General features: G+C 43.4%; 2 pseudogenes; both read right to left on the bottom strand.

Moving 5' to 3' along the window:
• The window catches only part of LOC100963204, a 178,265-nt pseudogene that overhangs the window by 83,554 nt on the left and 89,096 nt on the right, over window positions 1–5,615 (bottom strand).
• LOC111726092 lies at window positions 2,092–2,204 on the bottom strand (annotated as a pseudogene).

Here is a 5,615-nt window from a genome sequence, read left to right as displayed (position 1 = left end):
AGGAGGCTGAGGCAAGAGAATTGCTTAAGCCCAAGGGTTTCAGGTTCCTGTGAACTGTGACTCCACAGCACTCTACCCATGGCAACAGCTTGAGACTCTGTCTCAAAAAAAAAAGAGAGAGAGAGAGAGAGAGAATTAACTCACCCCTTCCATACAACCAGAAGGCGCCATCTATGAGGAAAAGGCCTTCTCCACCAAACACCAAATCTGCCAGCTTTCCCAGCCTCCACAGCTATGAGAAGTAATTGTTGTTTATAAGCCATCCGGTTTATAGTACTCTTGTTAGCAGCCCAAACAGACTAAGACCGGTCTGATGGCCCAGCCACTTCTCTGCGGCATTTTCATTTTTCTGTGGGCCCTCAGGGGGGTATGACTCTGCCTACTGCTTTCAGGAGTCAGGATGACAAACATCTGGTAAGATTGCACCATTCTGCACTCAACTCTCTCTGACCTCTAACATAATGCCAGAATCTATCTTTCCCGACAAAACCACTAGTAACCAAACTGGAATTGACATTCTTTTTTAAATTTCAAAATATTAAGGGCATACAAGTATTTTGAGTTATAAGACTAATCTATTAACTTTGAAATGCTATGATAATCTCAATTTTTTTTCTATAGTTTATAGGAACTTTCATCATTATTTTTTAAATCTACCTCCAGGGTAGGGGCAGTAACATATTTGATGCTGAAACCCAAAGAATTTCATTGAGTCATTGGGGCCTCTCCTCTCATCTATTCTTTTTTAGTAGTTTGTAGATATTTCAACTCAAAATGACTCAAGCAAAAGAACTTAGTTCCCACAACTGTGAAGTCTAGGTAGTGTGTCAGAGAGAAAAAAGTAATGTTTGAGTCACATTAGACGTAGGTGTGCTGATCACCCAAATAGGTTCACTGTACCCATTAAGTAGGTTTTTGACCTTCCCCTCCTCTGCTCTCTCTCCTGGTTGATTTCCACTGAGTCTTACTTCCCTCTCTGCACTAGTGTGTGAGCACACGTGGCATTTGTTTTTCCATTTATGAGACTTCATTCAAGAGAATAGCCCCCAGTTCCATTGATGCAAATTGATGCAAAAGGCATTATTTCATAATTTTTATGGCTAAGTAGCATTCCATGGTAGACATATACCACCTTTGGTTAATCCATTCATGAATTGATGGGCACTTAGGTTGATTCCACATCTTTGCAATTGTGAATTGTGCTGCTACAAACATTCAAATACAGGTGTCCTTTTGGTAAAATGACTCTTTCCCTTTAGACAGATACCCAGGAGTGGGATTGCGGGATTGAATGGTAGGTACGTCTTTAGTTCTTTGAGGAATTTCCATACTGTTTTCCATAGAGGTTGTACTAATTTGCAGGCCAATGCAGAACAATGTACACGTGTTCTTTCTCTGCATCCAGGCAGCATCTATCAGTTTGGACTTCTTAATAAAAGCCATTCTCACTGGGGTAAGGTGACATCTCATTGTCATTTTAATTTGTATTTCCCTGATGATTAGCGATGTTGAGCATTTTTTCATATATCATTGACTATCTATCTTCTTTTGAAAAGCTTCTTTCATATCTTTGGCCCACTTTTTAAATGATGTAGTTCATTTTTTTCTTGTTGATTTGCTAGAATTCTTTGTAGATTCTGGTTATTAGCCCTTCATTAGATGTACAGTGAGTACTTTATCTCATTTTGTAGGTTGTCTATTTGCTCTGCTGATTGTTTCCTTAGCTGTGAAGAAGCTTTTTAGTTTAACTGAACTCTGATTATTTATTTTTGTTGTTGCTGTGATTGCCAGTGGGGTCTTATTTGTAACTTCTTTGCCTCAGCCAATATCTAGAGGAGTTTTTCCTACATTTTCCTCTAGAATTCTCAGTGTTACATGCCTTCCATTTAAGTCTCTTATCCATCTTGAATTAATTTTTGTGAGTAATGAGAGATAAGGTCCTGTTTCATTCTTCTGCTTGTGGCAATCCAGATTTCCCAGCACAGAATAGGAATTTTTTCTCCAGTGTATAACTGCCGCTTTGTCAAAGATTAGCTGGCTGTAGGTAGATAGTTTTATATCTGGGTTCTCTATGTTGTTGCACTGGTCTATAAAAACAATTTAGATGCCACAAAGAAGGTGGCAGTGCCTTAACCAAACGCAAATGGGCCTCTTCTGTCCCTGTTAAGGGGAGTGCTAGAACCACCTTGCTTTTCATATAACACTGGAGCTGATATTTTAAATGAAATACCTTTGCCATCACTAACTGGGCTTATGCAAAGCATTTGGAGGAGGCTGCTACAAAAGTAAGCACCACAGTGGCAGTGGCAGATCCTATAATTCCTCCCCAATCCTTACAATTTCAGTGTATATTTGCTGGATATCCAACTGAGTTTCTTGGCCTGAGGGTCTTCCACAGCTAAAGAAATCCATTTTGCTGCCTCCACACAATAACCTAGAAATCCTGGGGAATTAACAACAAATGTCTGAATGGCTGGTGAGAGAGCTGGGTATGAATGCTCGAGCTCCCTCACCTCTCAGACACGACACCTGTTTAATGTGGCTTCCTGGGTACCCCAAAGAAAGAACTCATGCTCTGATTTCTTACAGAGGTGACTGGCTTCATAATGAATATCTATTTGACTCTTTCTTCTCTATCTTACTTTCTACCCTTCCTGCTGTGATCACCTCCCAAATGAACTACCTGCACTCCCATGGCGGTCTTAGGGTCTGCTTAGGAAAGAACTCTGTATCTGAAGAGTAAAGTCGCTTTCCCAGCTTCTGTTGTGCTCAAGGAAGATTTATTGGGAAAATAAGTCCTTCTGATGGGAGCTCATGAGTAGGGCTGGGTGGTATGGGAAGGTGAAAAGAGAACAGGGCAGGTCTGAAGTAAAAGGGAAGGAGAGAGGAAGGTGTTTGTTCCAGGAGAAACCCATGGACGACAGGAGCCTGCCGTGAAACCACTGCCTCCTGGGCAAGCGTGAGATTTGATGGTTTGTTGAGGGCTCTTTTTGTGCTATGACCTTTCTTCTTGGGGAATTTGCATGTTCCCTGACTAACAAAAAAAATTGTAAAACATCTTGAAGAATATTAAGAAGTAAACCATAGTATAATGCCTTTTGAATAGTAAGAATCGCACTTTCCCACTTCCTTTGAATATTCCTTATGAAAAATTGTCTGAGGAACGCACTTACAACACACGGCTACCCTCTGTGCTCCTGATGTTTTCCTGTCATCGTTTACCTGCGTGGAAAGCACATAGATCATGATGATGACCCTGTAGCTGCCAAGTGAAACGCTATTAAGATTAGCTTGATTCACTGTATTGAATGTGCTGTTGTCTTTTCTGCAGAAGAAATTACCTAGACCCAAATAATTGCCTAAAAGCTGCTAAATATTTTGACATAAAATGGCAAAATATTTTAATGGAAGATATAGTAAGACTATGGATAAAGTGAGTTCAACAAAAATCAACTGCAAGGATTGAGTTTGTCTAGTTTGACTTTCTTTGTCTTCTCTGCTGGGACGAAGAGCAGAGAAACAGCTGGAGAAGTTGTTTTTTCATGCAGGCCTCAGCTTGGGCCTCTCCCCCATGTGTCTGAGGGAGCAGCTGGGGCATTCCAGGATCCTAAAGGAAGGACAGTTATGAGATAGTTCTCTGGAGGGTGGGGGCAGGCATGGGGACAGGGAGAGAATTGTGCCTGAGAAGAGAGTGGTCATGCCAGTTAGGGAAGGGGACAGAAGGGGCAGGAAGGGGGCAGCAAGGACAGTGGGGCCTATCCAATGGGCCATTTGCTTCTGGTTGGAATGGTAAGAGCACATGTGGCTCCAGAATGCATGCAGTGTCAGGGAGGGCACGTTTCAGTTGGAAGAGCTTAAAGAAGGGCGGTGGGCAGCTGAGTGTCTTGGTAGGTGCCTGTAGTCCCAGCTACTTGGGAGGCTGAGGCAAGAAGATCACTTGAGCCTAAGAATTTGAGGTTGATGTGAACTATGATAATGCCACAGCACTCTACCCAAGGTGACAGAATGAGACGCTATCTCAAAAAAAGGGGGGGTCTGCATGGAGAAAACGGGCCAATTTTTTGAGAGATTTTTGCAAGCATAAGTAGGTTACCACTAAGGCTGCCAGTGTGGCCTGGCATGTACTTCAGAGGAACTTTTAAGGGGAAGTATGGAGAAACTAAACCAAAAGACCTTATTTGTGCAATCACCAGAGCTTTGGCTTGGAAAGCAGCAGAGAGAAGGGACTGAGTGTTTGCTCTGCTTGTGTTGCTCTCATCTCAATAGTCAGAGTACAGTGCCAACACATATAGGTGAGGAGACGTGCTCTAGGTCACTCAGCTAGTGAGTGGAGGAGGAGAAACCTAAGCCCAGGGCTATTTAGCCCACATTTTGCTTTTTCCACACAGCTGTAGAAAAGATAGAGAGAAAATTATAAAAATGCACTGTGATTTACAACAACAACAAAATGCAAAGTGAGATGGACTTGGTGATGACACACTCAACCCCAAAGTACTGATAACTGTGTACTTTGCGTCCCCCAGAGCTAGCCATGGGTGTGCAGCTCTGTGGCCATGGGGGACCATTTGGAAGGGAGAAACGGGGAGGGGTGTCCAAGGGTGTGGTCTCTGGAGGGTCATGAGAGATGGTGGAGGAAAGTGAGAAGAAGGAGCTCTTAGGTACTAACCATGGTTGTTATGTGTCCTGGGCATCATTTTCCACACAAGTGGTGATCCAGTAGTTCCATGTGCAAGACAGCTGGAGAGCCTGGTAGGACTGCTGAGTACACCCCCCAGCTCTTTCTCTCCTACATACCTCCCTCCCAGCACACGGAGGACACTTCCCATACCTCCCATGCCCTGCACCTGGCTGGCTTCTCCTCAATGATCTAACTCAGGCTTCCTCTTCCAGAAGCTTCACACAACCCCCAGGCCTGGTCTCTGGGCTTCACATATCATCTGTGAATGTCATTACATATTAGGTGGGTACCAGGAATTTTGATGTCTGTCACCTTTTATAAACTGTGAGTCCTAGGCTGGGCACACTGGCTCATGCCTGTAATCCTAGCACTCTGGGAGGCTGAGGCAGATGGATTGCTTGATCTTAGGAGTTTGAGACCAGCCTGAGGAAGAGAGAGGCACCGTCTCTAAAATATAGACAGGTGTTGTGGTGGCTGCCTGTAGTCCCAGATACTCGGAGGCTAAGGCAAGAGGATTGCTCAAGCCCAAGAGTTTAATGTTGCTGTGAGCTATGATGATGCCACAGCACTCTATCCAGGGGGACAGCATGAGATTCTTTCTCCAAAAAAATTATTGAATAAATAATATAAACTATGAGTCCTATTAGGCTGAGGGGGTATCTTTTTTTTTTTGCAGGTTTTTTTGTTGACCAGGGCTGGGTTTGTACCTGCCACCTCCAGCATATAGGGCCAGTGTCCTACTCCTTTGAGCCACAGGCACCACCCTATCTTCTTCAATGTTTGTTCCCAGTGTTCATTGTGCGGCAAGTGCTCTATCTAACTCTGTGTAGTAACACATTAGATCTTCCTTTGGGTGGTTTCCATCTTTTCTTTGCTCAATAGAAGAGATCTTCAAAATGCTGCTCTTGTCCACCATGTTCTTGAATAGCACAGCCAA

Source organism: Otolemur garnettii, unplaced genomic scaffold (assembly GCF_000181295.1).
Source record: "Otolemur garnettii isolate 467f Iridium unplaced genomic scaffold, OtoGar3 scaffold00053, whole genome shotgun sequence".
NCBI lineage: Eukaryota > Metazoa > Chordata > Mammalia > Primates > Galagidae > Otolemur > Otolemur garnettii.
The sequence above is the reverse complement of the archived record's forward strand: the minus strand, read 5'-3'. Positions and strand labels throughout refer to the sequence as shown.